This window comes from Macaca thibetana, chromosome X (genome assembly GCF_024542745.1).
Source record: "Macaca thibetana thibetana isolate TM-01 chromosome X, ASM2454274v1, whole genome shotgun sequence".
NCBI lineage: Eukaryota > Metazoa > Chordata > Mammalia > Primates > Cercopithecidae > Macaca > Macaca thibetana.
The window spans coordinates 28649251-28666880 of NC_065598.1; the positions used below are offsets into that span (position 1 = coordinate 28649251).

At 35.5% G+C, this 17630-nt stretch overlaps 1 protein-coding gene across 1 annotated transcript in view; it reads left to right on the forward strand.

The window, feature by feature from the left end:
- The window catches only part of IL1RAPL1 (interleukin 1 receptor accessory protein like 1), a 1385688-nt gene that overhangs the window by 328287 nt on the left and 1039771 nt on the right, over positions 1-17630 (forward strand). The gene's annotated exons all lie outside the window — the stretch shown is intronic.

A 17630-nucleotide genomic window follows, 5' to 3' on the forward strand; every position in this document is an offset into this window, starting at 1 on the left:
GACCAAGCCATAAACTTAGGAGTTGCAAAATGGCATTGCTAATCCTGAGTTTTTAATTCCCAGCAGAGATTAGCCAATTGGCTACCTTAGATGTATCAGCTCTTAGGTGTTGAGTTATTAGTTCTGTCAGCTGTGGCTAGGGGTCTGGCTTGTGGAGGGCTCAGTAAGTCAGTGGCAGCTCACAGAGAAGAGAGTTGGGGGCTGACCAGAAACTGAATACTTTTCTACAGATGTGGAATTGACCTTCTGTGTCATTTCACAGAAGTCTGGGCATCTTTTATTTTAAATTGAAAAATTTTAAAGGCACGATAATTAGTAGGAGTCAGGAATTCTCCAAATGACTGTTACTGACCAATTCTGCGCAGAGGAGGGGGAAAAAGAATTTTCCTTGATTACCAGCTAAACTGTGTTTCATATTTAGCAACATGAATGATTTGTCTGACTTCATTAAGGACTCCCGTTGGAACACAGGCAGTCCTAGTGCAGACTGTTGAGTGGGCAGTCATGGGTAAGGTACTGAGCCTTTGTGGAAGCTTTCTCATTTATAGACTGAGGAATAATAGCTGTTCTGCAAAGACATTTTTAATCATTTTGTTTCTAGAACAAAGTGTAGGTGCTGAATCTGTTAGTTTTCCTCTCTTTCCCCGCCTTCCTACTTCCAGAAAAGATTTTCTGTGATTTACATATAAATGATCAAGTATAATAGGGCCATTAAATTAAGGATAAAAGAAGAGCCCTCTAATGGAAAGAGAACATAGTTTTTTTTATAAAAATCAAGGATAAGATGGTTACTGTAACTGAACAAAAATTTAACTATGAGCTTTGTGGCACACATCATAAAAACAGAATAGATTAAGTTGTTTTTAATATATAAAAAATTTTAAATACCAGTTTGTTAGGAGAGAGAAAATGTTTTTTTCTATCATTAAAATTATGTTTACATAGAATAATAAGACAAATAGAATGACATAATTGACAATGATTTAAAAGTATCAAATGATAAAAATTTTTCCAGTGTACTCCTTGAATTCTAGCCTCTGCATACTGTCTAGTTTCTCATTTTTAGATATTTGTTACATCAGCATCCCGCTTCCAGGTACCAAAATCTGTATTAGTTTCTTATTGCTGCTATAACAAAATACCACAAATTGAGTGGCTTAAAACAACACAAATGTATTCTTACAGTTCTGGAGATCCAGAGTCCAAAATGGGTCTCAATGTGTTAAAATCAAGATGTTAGAGGGCTGAGTTCCCTATGCAGGCTCCAGGGGAATCTATTTCCTTACCCTCTCCAGTTTCTAGTGGCCACCTGCATTCCTTGGTTTGTGCCCCCCACCCTTTCCTCTGTCTCTAAAGCCAGCAACCTCAGTCCTTATCATTCTTCCATCTCTATTGGTTATATGCTACCTCCTTCTAATTTTATGGACCTGTTATTACATCTGCTGACTTAATTTCCCTTTGTCAATAAAACTAACGTATTCACCAGTTGTAGGGATTAGGAACTAGGTCTCTTTTTTTAGGGGCATAAGAAGGGAGGGCATTATTCTGGTAACCAAAATGATCACTTAGGATGCCAATCCCTTGATAAAATCTAAAAGCATCATATTCAGTACTGGTTGTGTAAAGCATTTCTATAAGGAACTTAAGTAATAGAATCCAAGTACATAACTTTTTTTTTTTTTTGTAGTCTTAACATGATCTAAATTTAGGAGATTTTAGAGAAGTAGATTTTTATCCCTGGCCTCCATGTTTTCACATTTAATTTTTAGCTTTCTTAATTTGCCTGTTTTTGGAGTTGTGTGTGATCATTTGAGACAAGATTGGGATTTTTATTTTAGAACCATTTAAACAACCAGCTTTACCTTATCTATTGAATGTCTCTGTTCTAGCTCCCTCTTTCTTTGTCCCTTATAAAGGGAAACCAGTAGTCTGTTAGTGAAATGAGTGGGAAAACCACTAACTTATTGTAAGAATATTAACTTTTACATATCACATAAAACATATACTAGGTCTGTTACATAGTACAAAGAATAAGTTGCTACAGTGCCAATAAGCATGCAAATAAATTTGATAATTAACAGCTGGTAGGATTTACCCATTTATTTACTCATCATCTATTGAACATCTAATATTGGAATTGTAGTGAGTAACGAAACAATGGACCATAGCTTGTATCAGTAATCTTCATGGTTGCTTGCAAATGAAAGAAAAAAATAGAATGAGGATTTATGTGCTTAGGGCAAACACTAACATAGAGCCATTTCTTAGGCACTGTTTAGCACACATCAACTGATTTTATACTATATAATTACAATGCTTAGGTGAAAAGAGATAATACAATGATAGTTTTAATAAAATTAAATTTAACTCCTCTTGTTTCACTGTTACTGTTTTTCAATTAGGAAGCATCATGCCATTTGAAATTTCGATAATATAATATTCTTTTCAATATTTAGATAGCAGTTATGTTAAAAAATATTGTAAATTTTCCATTTTGCTTTTCACTTCATATTATCACCCTATTTGGACGTTTAATTTGTCTTGCTTGTTTTGTTGCCTGTGCTATACAATCTCTTATATTTCTGCTTTTCTTCAATCCTTCCTGCAGATTGCCATTAGACTCCTTTCCTAAAGAATAATCTTTGTTGTGAGAGTCTCTTGCCTACCATCTGAAATGATGATGGCTGAAATTCAAGGCTTTCTAAGAGATGGCAGAAACTAACTTTTTTTGCCTCATATTTTATATCACTACATTCTTGAAAGTTTGAAGTGTAATAATTCACACAAATTCATCACATAAAACTTTAATTTGTTTTCATTTGCAGTATTCCCCATGAGTAGGATAGCAATTTCCATCGTGACTTGCTCAAATATTACTCAGCCTTTGTTGTGTAGATCAAAGGTCACTTTTGTGAAGCTTTCCAAGTTGACTTCAGCTTTCAGGAATTTCCTTCATCTAACTCTTTAAGAAATTTGGGCTAGTTTATATATAACCCAGAAATAATGGCTATGTGACTCCAACTCTATAGAGAATAACATTTTTAAAATCCGCATCTAATCATCTTAAATGATAAGGTGTACTTTTTGCTAGATTATACCATTACATGCACAAATTTCTCCAGAAATCCTCTGTAAGAGCTTCCCAAAGTTTTATATTCATGTCAGCTGCAAAAATTCTTTCTCTGGCTTCCTCCCATTCATGTTTGTTCATTGCTTAGATTAAGCCACTTCACCTTCCTCATCCTTTTTTTTTTTGTTTTTTGTTTTTGTTTTTTTTGGTGTGTGTGTGTGTGTGTGTGTGTGTGTGTGAGACAGTCTGGTTCTGTTGCCCAGGCTGGAGTGCAGTGACATGATCTCGGCTCACTGCAACCTCCGCCTCCCTGGCTCAAGCCATCTTCCTGCCTCAGCCTCCCAGGTAGCTGAGACCACAAGTGCATGCCACCATGCCTTCCTCCTCCATTTTATCACATCATGGCGCTCTGTCTTCTTGCTGGAAGTTGTCATTGGAACTTCTGCTGTTTTCTACTTCCTAGGGAACCCAGATTTTTCATACTTCACTCTTAACCCATGAGTTTCCCTCAGAGTTCAAGAAACTTCTAGGTAATAGCAGTTCTCTCATTCTAACTGATTTTTGTTGTGAGACATCCTTGTGGAGACTTTCTGGTAAATAAAACTTTCTACTATTGTCTTTTCCATATCATTTTCAACAAGTACTTTCTATAACTGGTAATAGTGTATGTTTAATCTACTCTTCAAAACTAAGGGGAAAAATGAGGACAGGAAGTACTTTTTTGTTACTCATGGCTTAACTCAGAGGTCCCCAAACCTCAGGCCACAGACCGGTACCATATATGGCCTTTTAGGAACTGGGGCACACAGCAGAGTTATACAATGGGTGAGCGAGCATTACTGCCTGAGCTCTGTCTCTATCAGATCAGCAGTGGCATTAGATTCTCATAGTAACAGGAACCCTATTGTGAATTGTGTATGCCAGGGAGTGAGGGATCTAGGTTGTGTGCTTCTTATGAGAATCTAATGCCTGATGATCTGAGGTGAAACAGTTACATCCTGAAACCCTCCCCACCGTCTGTGGAAAAATTGTCTTCCATGAAACTGATCCCTGGTGCCAAAATGATTGAGGGCCACTGGCTTAACCTTTAGCAAGTCCTCTTCTTTGGTTGAAATACAAGTAGCAAATTAAGCTTCAGTCACATATTTTCTTTCCTGGTTTTTTTTTTTTTTTTTTTTCCTGTTGGTTTGTTTTATTTATTTTTTTTTGAGCTGGAACCTCACTCTGTCACCCAGGCTGGAGTGTAGTGGTGCGATCTCGGCTCACTGCAACATCTGCCTCCTGGGTTCACGTGATTCTCCTGCCTCAGCCTCCCGGGTAGCTGAGATTATAGGCATGTGCCACCATGCCCTGTGAATTTCTGTATTTTTAGTAGAGATGGGGTTTCGCCATGTTGGCCAGGCTGGTATCGAACTGCTGACCTCAAGGAATCCTCCTGCCTTGGCCTCCCAAAGTAGCAGGGTAAGCCTCAGTCGTGTATTTTCTTTCCTTTTTTTTGTTGTTTTGTTTTTATTACATGCATGAGCCACCATGCCCGACCCAGTCATGTATTTTCGATACAAGCAGGGTGTCATTGACATCTACCACATGTCTACAAGGCATTTCTTTCTTCTGCATGTAGTGTTTAAGAACGTGTACATAAAATTCCTGTCCTTGCTTCCTTTTCTAAGCTTGCATTTCTTTTCCTCCCCTTAAAAAGAAATGATAATAGCTTAACCAATTAAAGCAATTTCTGATTATGCATGACATAATAGATTATGTTATCAGGACTAGGTAAGACAGTCATCAACTAACTGAATATCTTAATGTTGGAGTTTATTATGAGCTACCTATGTGCATATATTCTATGGGCAAAATATTATAATCATATAATACATACATATGTGTCTTTTAAGATACTTCTGTGTGGTTTTTCTAAATAATTGTATTATATTTAAATTATGAGAAAAGTTAAAATATTAACTAATGAGTTAAATTACACGTGTATATATGTATGGGATATATATAACCATATATAATATATGTATATATGTGTATGATATATATTACCCATAGTCTTCCCTCTTTCTCCATTACAAAATAGACCTATAGGTGTAGTTTTTGTTTTAACACAAACTTCTATTGAAGATGCAAAATAGTAGAATTTCTTATCTTGCTGTCAAATTCAAGCATTATCATCCTCATGGCAACATTAATAATAGCTGTTTACTGTACCATTTGTATGTACCAAGCACTACTCTAGGAGATTTATAAAAATTAAATTGTTTAATCATAAATAAAGAATTATGAAGTGAATTTTGAGAACATGGAAGCTCAAAGCCACACTGTAAGTGGAAGAGATGGAAAAAATGGTATATAAAATTGGTCTGAATATCTGGATTAAAACTTCTAGCATTCTTAGTTGGAATAGTATATATAACAAAATACTGTGTAGAGCTCAAAACAACTGCTATTCATTGTAAGCATATTTCTCACAGTAGGTACTTAAATGATCTTCAAGCCTGAGCATCAGCCACAGCATCACTGAGCAAAGTAGAGAAAGTGGTTGTGAATCTGACTGGCCATACCTTAACATCTGGCACAATAAATCATTATTATGAAATTCTAAAGGTTAGAAATGAGTGATAATTTAAATGTTTACATTAAAGAAGTCACGTTTTAAATTTTTGTGTTCTTGGCAAGTTATACTTCTTAGCCACAGTTTCCTTGTTCATAAAATGGGGGCATTTGTTAGATCTGTAAGGCTCCTTCAAGCCCTAAAATTTCTACAAATTCGTGATTCCTTTTAGTTAACATTTTATTACCAAACTAAATTAGTTTAAAGGTTGAAAGAATATGAGATTTAAACCCCATGAGTTATTCTATTGCATTAAATTCAGAAGACCAATAGAGAAAAAAGTGTAAAACAAATATATGCAATAGAGAAATATCAAAAGTTTTCCGTAATATTTCCACATGTATGTATACATTGAAATAACAATTTTAATAGTTACCATTTAAATAAAATCCTATGTTGTAACTTAGAGAATAAAAGCTTTTCTAAGGAATTCAATAATTAGAGACTTTTATAGTATGTTGCCTTAAGATTCTCTTTTGATTTGCTTTGAAGTATCTGTTACTTCTTTGAAGTTTGTTTTTTTTACATTTACTTTCAGATAATTTCTCCCATTACGTTTTTCTTCCATAATCTCCAAGATAAACACATTTGATTTATTATTAAAATGCAGTAGATTTCACTAGATCTTTAAAGTGCAGTACAAAGTATCATTTTCTATGCGTTATCATTACCACTATTAATCTGTAATTTTAAAGTATTGCATATACTTATATTATTTTCAAGTTTGTGGATCACATTTCCTAGACAGTAATGAGAAATAAGTGCTTCTAGTTAAATGGATATTCAAAAAGTATCATATATTTGCTGTGGACCTTCATCTCAGTGAATTTGTGAATGTATTATTTATAATAAAATTTAAGTGAATGCTAAAAAAGTTTTTCATTTTGCCAGGGGATTTACCATAAAGAGAACAAAATGGATCTACCACATATTTAACACTGATTTTCCTGATGGAAAACCAGTAATTGGGATGGGAATGAAATGGTGAGATTCAGAACAAGTTCAACTCTCTACGTGGTATCTTTCGGAATTAGAACATTTTGAATGAATTTGTATTTCTTTAATAACTACTAAAATATGTCATTATATTAAGATAGTCATATTTACAGTCTTCATACTAATTCTTGAAATCACAACATTTTATTTCATATGTAAAGAACAATTGCAAAAACCTCTGTCTTGATGGAGTTAATAGTTCAGTGGGGGAAAGGGTGATAATAAGAAAGTAAAAGATGATATGTAGAAAAATAAAAACACAGAAGGGCAGTAGGAAGTGTACATGTGTGAGATATAATTCTTAGTAAGATAAAGAATTCTTAGTAAAATAACGAATTCTTAGTAAGATAAAGAAGGCCTTTAACTGAAAAATTAACATTTGAGTGAAAACTGAAAGAAGGCAAGTATTATTAGTGCAGACAATCTCACACTGCTATAAAGCATTCTCACACTGCTATAAAGAAATACCCGAGACTGGGTAGTTTATAAAGGTGAGAGTTTTTTTTTTTTTTTAATTTATTTATTATTATTATACTTTAAGTTGTAGGGTACATGTGCATAACGTGCAGGTTTGTTACATATGTATACTTGTTTCATGTTGGTGTGCTGCACCCATCAACTCGTCATTTACATCAGGTATAACTCCCAATGCAATCCCTCCCCCCTCCCCCCTCCCCATGATAGGCCCCGGTGTGTGATGTTCCCCTTCCCGAGTCCAAGTGATCTCATTGTTCAGTTCCCACCTATGAGTGAGAACATGCGGTGTTTGGTTTTCTGTTCTTGTGATAGTTTGCTAAGAATGATGGTTTCCAGCTGCATCCATGTCCCTACAAAGGACACAAACTCATCCTTTTTTATGGCTGCATAGTATTCCATGGTGTATATGTGCCACATTTTCTTAATCCAATCTGTCACTGATGGACATTTGGGTTGATTCCAAGTCTTTGCTATTGTGAAATAGTGCTGCAATAAACATACGTGTGCATGTGTCTTTATAGCAGCATAATTTATAATCCTTTGGGTATATACCCAGTAATGGGATGGCTGGGTCATATGGTACATCTAGTTCTAGATCCTTAAGGAATTTTTAAGATAAATATTGTCAGATACCCAGAGCCAGATGACTGTAGTTTTAATCTGTGTGCTGCTCTGTTTTTAAAATTAACAGTTCTATTCCAGGGACCTTTTATTAATTATAATTTAGATCTGGAATGACTTTTTTTTTTCTAAATGGCTCCCAGTGTAATGACTGCGTCTTCAGATTCAGCAGCCATGTTTTCATTATCCTTTGAATCATAGAGTATAATTGTGCATTAGAGTTTGGGGCTTGTTTTTACCTACTAAAAAACTCCTTTTCCTTGAGTCCTCTCTGATAAATTTCATTATTTTTTCCACTATGGAATAATAGTACTTCACTTTTGAAGCATGGGCCCAAGATCATAACCTCATTTTAATGTATGTTAACTGGGACTTCATTGCCTGAGGGAAGATGGATTATTAGTGACATGTGTCTTGCTTCTTGATACAGAAAAGATAATATAAAAGCAGTGTTTCTACTATATCTTAAGAAACAGTTTCATATATGCTAATTTGCTTTAATGATATTGTAGCCAAGGAAAATATTGAACTACTCATTTACCTTTATTTTTATATATTTTTCAACCTAAATGATAATTCTGGAGATTTTCATTTCCCTTATCTTGAAATGCAATTAAATCATTCTTTTGTGATATGATACGTGATTTGTGACATTTTGAGCCAACAGTATATTAAGATTTAATTTTCAGATCATTATAGACCTGGTGCTTAAACGAAATTTATTGAGACTAAGTAACTCTGATTACAATGATTGTGGGCTGGTGGTTCAAGTACAAGTGATTCTTAGTAGGGGAGAAGACAGAGCACGTAATTGAACTTATCTCTGGATTTTTGAAAGATTAAGGCAATACCCGTTCTTCCAACCCCTCACTGGCTCCACATTTCAAACACACTATACCTGAGTTGGAAATATCAGCAAATGTGTTTCTAGATAGATATGTGAAAATAAAGAATTATTGACTTACTGTGTTTTTTAAAATTGTGGTATACCATACATAACATTACTGCTTTAAACATTTTAAGTGTACAGTTCTGTGGCATTAAGTCCATTCACACTGTTGTGCAGCCATCATCACCAGCCATGTGTAGAACTGAGTTACTATTTTTTAAGATGTATTTTTTTCACTCAGATTCTTCTGAGTTTGTTACTGATGTCTAATTAAATGTATACTTATTTTTATATGTATGAGGTTACTTTTTAAATGGGAAAGTTGAGCTCCATCTGCCTGAGGGCACAGTAAAAATTTAACTTTCAAAAATGTAATTCCTGTTTTGCTGTTGTTGTTCCTCATGATTTCCTTTTTATATGACTATTTTCTTTAAACATATTGACAGTGAATTTGACAAGCTGTCACTTCTGGCAAATGCCACTTTTTCCATTAGTAATTTCCTTCTTTCAAGAAACAATATTAGTCGCTATATCTTATTATATTTCTCCTTTTAACACTGGTAATATAAAATTGTTTTAACTAACAGTTCTCACACAAAAATATCATACTGACACAAAAATTAGAGGACCAGAGGCATTTACTCAGAAAAATCAAACTCTTTTTCTTAGTAATGACAGTGACCCAACCAATAAAATAAATTGAAAAAATGACAAAATGAATGCATTTTTAGCTGAAATGAATGCCCCCAATAACATTTTGGGAATTTGTATTTATAAGGCCCAATGCCCCCATGTAAGATTAGTTTTTCAAGATACTTAACAGGGCTAGGATATTAAAGTATTTGTTTTTCTATTGGAGCAGCTCTTTCAACAAGTTGCAGGACTAATCACACCCCTTTGCCAATTGCAGTTGAGATAGGCTCTGGGAAGGCAAAGTACAGGATGCCATGCAAGTGAAAACAGAAGTGATTAATGTTATGGATAGATGAAGGAAATTTCTCTGAACTTCAGAAGTGAGACTTGTTGCTAAATAGGTGTTTGGTATATGAAAACTCAGGATGAAGCATTCCTGCTAAAGAGAAAGGCCTGACTGAAAGCTCTGAGCTGGGAACGCAGCAGAGGGAAGCCTACCTTGGAAGGAGGGATTGGGGTGGCAAAGTGCTGGAGAACATAGGTTGTAGGTCATGTGAAACCTTGTAGGGGGTTTGAGCTTCTTGAAGCCTGTGAGTGCAATGAGAAGCCACTGTAAGGGTTTTAACAGGAAATTAACATTGTTTCTAATTTTTATTTTTAGTAAAATAACTTGCTACTAAGTGGTGAATGGGAGACAAGAATGTCTATGAGGCTAAAGGCTGTTCCTGCTGAAGCCCAAAAATACTTATTTACTCCTTCTTGGTGTAAATGAGATGAAAGATACTGCAGGAACACCACATGTGTTCAATAACTGCGGGAGTGATATACTTGCCTACGGGGAACAGCTGTTAATGTCTGTTGCCCTTAGGAAATTTATTTCATCAAGCATACAGTGTTTCAACCCTTATTAACTTATTTCATAAGGCATAATATATCTGACTGTGATCTGTTCACCTAATGCTACTCTGCTCTTTGCATGAGCGTGGGACAATCAATTGCTCTCTGTAGTTATAGTTTATAAATGTGCAATTACAGACGTTTATCATATCTCTGAAAATGTCTCTGCTCCCATAAAATTAACGTCATCTCCTTAAAAAGATGCTTACAATATATGCTGGATTATAGTTACTGTTAAAATGTATTCGGAAACAAAAATAGAATTGAAAACTATAGAGGAATTTTTTTAAAGCATAGGCTTTGGAATCAAACTTGTGTTTGAATTCCAGTTCTGCCACTTACCAGCCATTTGCACTTGAGTAAGGTACTTAGCCCTTGTGAACTTCAGTGTTTCATCTGGAAATAAGCATAATAACATCTACTTTATGAAGTTGTTGGTTATTTAAAGCCATCTATGAAAAATGGTTAGACCAGTGACTGACACATATGCATTCCGTAAGTGATAGATACATAAATAATATACATAAAAAATGAATGCTATAGCTGACAAATGAGCTTAAAAAGTCTATAATGCGAATTATTTTTATAAAGTATAAAATCCATGTGACCATATAATATACTAGGACAAGAATGCCTGTTAGATTTCAGATTCAAGATAACACACTAAGTTTAAGTGTATTTATTTTTGCTAGGTTAGCTTTATGTATTTGCTTGAATAATTATTTAAATTTGTCTGATTATACTATGGACTGGCAGGCAATAAATTTCATTATCTAGTGTTAAAATGTGAAGTGAAGACAGCTCAAAGTTCATTTAATTCTCATGCCTTATCTTTCTTGGGCATACAATGTACAACATCAGATAATTCTTTTGCCTTCTTTTCTTTTGTGCATCCAGTTACAGTTACATCATTTTTTTTTCTGAATCAGCCTTTTCACAAAACCATTATGTGATAAGCTCTTGTCTTGGAAAACCTCAACAGCTTCCTCAACACCTATATTTTAAATCCTGCTTAAATGAGATTAAAATACAGCACTCTGTTAAGCTGTAAAACTGGCTTTTTGCTTTTCAGTGGAGTGTTGGTTTGAATGTGTCATTTGACCTATATTGCTGCTCTGAATCTTCCTTGGTTGCCCCAATGATGAAAGTTTCAATGATGTGGGTGTTTGCAGCAGAGTTGTTCCTAATAAGGAAGTAATGCTATTGTCTTTCAGACATCATTCAGCCTGAAAAGTACTATTTTTCCCACCTAGAGCTATAAATGTCTGTAAAATCTTTTCTTCTTCTGGTAGCATTTGCAGCAGCAGCAGGAAAGAAAAATAGTCCTAGTCGATTTGCAGCTTTTGTAGTTTTGGGGTGTTGTGGTTCCAGGCTAAGATTCACTCACCCTTCTTCAAAAGTTGTATACAAAGAGTTGATAGCTAAATGGTGACTGAAGTACTTGATTTATTAGTGTCTGGCAGTCATCCAGTATGTACTAGAATACAAGACTCTCCGTCAACAATAGCTGCATAAAGAGTAAACTGCTCTGCCTGAACCTAAAATAAGGCCTTCTGCTGTCTGCCTGTTAATTGAAGACAAATGGGCCAGGAGTGGCTGATGATAAGACACAAAGAATAGGCAATTGTCATGCACACAGAGGCACTACCTGTGCCTCTTTGAGAAACAGACATCCCCTGACCTGGTTCTTACTTTGAGAGAAGCTATCCCAGCCCAGTAATACATTTTAGTTCCTTGCATGTGTAATTATGGCCATTGAAAAATAGGATACTACCTTTTTATTGGGTCAGGTAAGAAGATGGAGGAGGAAGGAGAGCAAAGTGCCCTACTTGAGGGTGGGATTGAGTTTAGAATGTAAAGAAAAGAGCAGAAAGCTTCCTTCTTACACAGATGAAGGTTCTGTCGATTCATCTAGAAAAATGAGTAAAAATAAGAAAAAAAAAAGGAGTGGAACTGTAGTTTCTAAAGTCTGTGGAGTTGGGATAAATGGTAGTTATAAAGACTAAGTGTGAACACTCATAGTTCTTTAATTTGATTGTATTACCACTTAATTCATAGTTTTGGAGGAAATAGCCATTACATTAGATGGCACATTAATTTTTAGAAGCAACCCAATTTTCAAAATGTTAAAATGGAAAAGAAAGCTAAAGGGTGATTGTTAGAACAAGCATCTCCAAATACTCTGTGTGAAGGCATTTTAATTTCATGCTACTGCAAAGTTAAACTCAAAAATGTTTCAAATTACTGGGTGTTATATACCCTTCTGGTGGAAGCCACATTTTCTCTTTCCTTTCTTTCCCTGTCTACCCTCCCTCTTCCCCCACTCCCCAAATCTATCAGTAAAGGGCACCTTGCTGTGGGGAGCTAGCTGAAAGAGACCATCTGCCTTAGGAATTAGCCTGCACTAGATTCAAACTACAAAGAAGCAGGTTGGGGTAAAGAGGAGGTGAGGATTTCAAGTCAAGAAAGCATTATCCTGCCTACTCTGGCAAAGTGATCTGCCAGCAGCCTATTTGGATTTACACTGTGAGTTTAATTCTTTCCATTTAATACTTTTTTGTTGACTTTATAAAATCAAAAAATAAAGGAACACCCATGGCACTGCTGGAAAGAGATAACTGGTTTGTGAGGAACCTGTAGGCATTTTAGCCACTAACCAATGTATCAAAGTGGGCACAACTAACACAGGTTAATGGTTTACCCAAAGTAAGAAGCTTGGTTTGGAGTGAACAGCCCTTGTACTTTTGAGATTTTATTTTATGATCTTGTGAATTGATGTTCTGTGGGGAAAACTTACCTTAGTTTTAATATAATGGTCAATGACTAAGAAATATCAAGGAGTTGGGCTGGGTGCGGTAGCTCTCACCTGTAATCCCAGCACTTTGGGAGGCTGAGGCAGACGGATCACGGGGTCAGGAGATTGAGACCATCCTGGCCAACATGGTGAAACCCCATCTCTACTAAAAATACAAAAATTAGCTGGGTGTGGTGGTGGGCACCTGTAATCCCAGCTACTCAGGAGGCTGAGGCAAGAGAATCGCTTGAACCCGGGAGGCAGAGATTGTGGTAAGCCAAGATCACAGTGAGCTGAGATCACGTCACTGCACTCCAGCCTGGCAACAAAGCAAGACTCCATCTCAAAATAAATAAATAAATAAATAAATGAGAAATAAAAATCAAGGAGTTGCTTTTTTGTTTTCTATCTTCAATTTCCCCCCACTTCCATGTTTCCAGTTGTAGGCTGGGGGAGGTCCCCAAATGCCAGTGGGACCAAGACACCATCCTGTGTTCAGGCTCTTGACACCATTGCAAGAAGGTATTCAAAGATGAACCAGAAAATAGTGAATTTACAGAGATTTATTTAAAAGTAAAATGTATACACCTAAGAAAGGGCAGTGGAGACATATTTGAGAGAAAGTTGCCCAATGGAGTTTGGGGTTTCTACCTTTATAGGTTTCTTTAACCAAAGGGTGCAATATTTATGAAGATTCCTGGAAAGAGCTGGAGATTTCTCAGAACGGTGGTGCCACCCATTTTTACACCAAATATGGGTGATCCTGGAACTGTCATGGTAGTGGTGGGTGTGTGTTTAGTATGCTAATATGTATATAAAAAGGTTCTAGGTGAAACCTAGGTCACATCCAGGGCCATGTTGGGTCCAGTCGGTCTTAGCCAGCTTGGCCCACAACCTAGTTTTTCAGGGTCTTATCAACCCCTAGCTTATGCAGCTATTTCAACGGTTACCTTTTGCTAGTCATGTGAACTGCTCCCTGGAATTTTCTATTCTCCTGTAACTGCCTTGTATTACTTCTGTCTCACAAGTAGTCAAGAATGTAATGGCAAACAAACCAAATAAATTTAGAGGGAAAGTATAAATGAAACCATATATAGTCATTACGCATCATCAACAATTTTTTTCCATTTAAATAAATGTGTTCTTTTCTTTCTTCTTTGAGACAGAGTCTGACTCTGTCGCCTAGGCTGGAGTGCAATGGTGCCATCTTAGCTCACTGCAACCTCTGCTTCCCGGGTTCAAGTGATTCTCCTGCCTCAGCCTCCCGAGTAGCTGGGATTATAGGTGCACACTACCGTGCCTGGCTAAATTTTGTATTTTTAGTAGACACGGGGTTTCACCATATTGGTCAGGCTGGTCTTGCACTCCTGACCTTGTGATCTGTCTGCCTCGGCCTCCCAAAGTGCTAGGATTACAGGCGTGAGCCACCATGCCTGGCCTGATGTTTTCTTTCTTTCTTTTATTTCAAAATCTTTTTCTTCCTCGTTTTTTTTTTTGTTTTGTTTTGTTTTTTTTTGTTTGTTTTAAACCTCCAGCATTTTGTTAGGGCGAGGTGGAAGGGTCACTTGAGCCCAGAAGTTTGAGACCAGCCTGGGCAACAAAGTGAGACCCCATGTCTTTTAAAAAAAAAAAAAAAAAAAAAAAAACCAGGCATCATGGCACTATAAATTATAACGACTAAATGTGAACACTCATAGTTCTTTAATTTGATTGTATTACCACTTAATTCGTAGCTTTGAAGGAAATAGCCATTACATTAGATGGCACATTACTTTTAAGATGCAACCCAATTTTCAAAATGTTAAAATGGAAAAAAACGTTAAAGGGTGATTCTAAGAACATGCATGTTACTTGGTGCTACTTAGGAGGCTGAAGCAGGAGGATCACTTGAGCCCAGGAGTTTGAGGTTACAATGAGCCACGGTATTCTGTCCTGGATGAGAGAGTGAACCCCTGTCTCTAAAATAATAATAATAATAAAAATATTTAACTAAAATAAACCTAAAAAATAAAAAAAAAATGCAATGGTTAGTGAAATAGCACTTTTGTGAGGAGAGCGGTAATAGCCCAGCATATATATGGTTCAAGAAAAGGAAAATGGTCTTAATCCACCTTGTGTTAAAGGAATTTTTAAAAAACTACTTTATTCAATAAAGATTCATTATTTTAAGGGTATGTAAACTTTCAAATATAAATTAAGTCTACTTCTGTCTTTAAAATTTCATTGGATATAAATTATGTTCAGTTTCAGTTACTACCTGTGTATGAACACATTGTAAAATCTCTGAATACTATGTGAAAGCATTTTAACACTCATTCCTTTATACTTCAAAATTTACATTTGTACGTACTTCCTTGTATTTTTATATGTGTTCATTTGACCTCATCTAAAATGTGGCCACGTAATATTTTTATATGCCCTTTCGTGCTTACCACAATACTGTGTCCATGACAACTATTCTGTACATATTTAACTGTAAAAGTCTTATGTATGGCATCTGTATCTTTGGTGCTTTAAAGATACGGGATCCAACTAGCTTTCTAGAATTGCAAAAGAAGAAAAACTCACTTTCAGAAGTCACGCGAGATTGGAAAATCATCCTGGTCTTACCCAAGGAGGTATATTGTTGAGAAACTTACATGTCCATCAGTTTCTTGTACTGTAGTTTGAAATCAAGAAACGACCTCCGTTTCTTGTACAAGTAGTTTGAAATCAGGTTGTCAAGTTTCATTCTACCCTGCTAGAATGTACAAGAATCCAAAGCAATAATGTAATTTATACATTTCAAGAGGCTAGTGCCAAATTGTATCAGCAAATTGGTGTTAAGTCTCCAACTGGAATAAAGTGAGTGATTGTTGGGCAATGTAGTCCTGCAGTGCCAAATTCTTGTATGCATTCCTTCTTAAAAAGAAGCAAAATAAGCCTTTCCCATAGAATTTCCAATTCAAGATTCCATCATCGGCACATATCAAATATTGTTGGCAATGCTGACAGTAAAAGCAAGGGCTCATATAAAGTGTTTTGTTGCTGAAATTAAAAATAGTTGTCACTATTTTCAATATCAAAATCCTATGGTTTTTGACAGGTTTAAATTCTCTCTTGATTCATTTCAGAATAGGGTCATCTTTCTATACTTCTTTGACATTTTAAAAAAGAAGTAATTTGGCTAGGAATTGAGTGTTTCAAGCCATCTTGGTCGTTTGCACCCTAAAATTTCAGTAACACTGTCAAGTGAATCAGTTCTTAGGAGCTGGAAACACAAAGAAGAAAATTATCAAAGAATTAATTAAAATCTTTTCTTGAATGAGAAAATTGACATTATCTACTACTTATATAAAGAAACTACATTGTGGATTAACCCTGAAATTCGTACTTGGAAAGTTTATTCCAATGTGTTTCACTGAAATTTAAATTCATGACATTTGAAAAATGTAAGTTATAATTAAACACTGAGAGTAATTCTTGTGGTTATTATATATTTGTTAAGTATTTCATGGCAAATGTGACCAACAAATCTGTTAAATTAAATACTTGGGAGTAAATTTACTTTTACTTTCTGTGGAAACATTTGGATTACCCTAACAGTAAAAGTAACATATTGAAAATATAATATTATTTATTTTCAACTTTTATTTCAATATATATGCCTGTCAAATGCCAATGAATAATAATCACATTTGATTGTCAAAGCTCATGGAATGGTACACCTAAGATTTGTACATTTCTTTTTTTTTCTTTTTTTTTTCTTTTTCTGAGACGGAGTTTCACGTTTGTTGCACAGGCTGGAGTGCCATGGTGTGATCTCGGCTCGCCGCAGGCTCTGCCTCCTGGATTCAAGCAATTCTCCTGCCTCAGCCTCCTGAGTAGCTGGGATTACAGGCATGCACCACCACACCCAGCGAATTTTGTAGTTTTAGTAGAGACAGGGTTTCTCCATGTTGGTCAGGCTGGTCTCGACCTCCCCTACCTCAGATAATCTGCCCACCTCATCCTCCCAAAGTGCTGGAATTACAAGTGTGAGCTATCATGCTCGGCCTGTATATTTCTTTATATATGAAGTTTGCATTAAGAGAGCATGAATATTGAACTCTGGTGAATGATATGTTTGCTGAAGTGTTTTAAGGGTGAAGAATACTGATGTCTGCAACTTACACTGAAATAAAATGGAGTGATATTTGGATAAAAGGATGAATAGATGAGTGTGTGTGTGTGTAATAAAGCAAATATAATACAATTTATTATTGAACCTTGATGGTGGGTATATGGGTGTTCACTGTAAAATTCTTCCAACTTTTCTGTATGTTTGAAAATTTTTCATAATAAGATGCAAGGAAAAAGCTTCAAACATGCTTGAATTATAATTCTATAATGATGTATTAATATTAAAATACTGGAAGTACTCCTGCTTTATCAAAGTTACTTACATTCAAAAATATTGGTTTTTGTCATCTTCAAAGCATGTAATGAGAATTTTTAAAATTAAGTATTAAAAATAAAACTTTTAATATTTGAAACTTAAATCTCACATGGCACTGTTCCTATTATGGATTTTGGGGGTTAGATCTGTAGCTACATATGGTATCTTCTTTCAGTGGCTCATACATACAGGACTTCAATTTGTAGTTCACTCACTAAA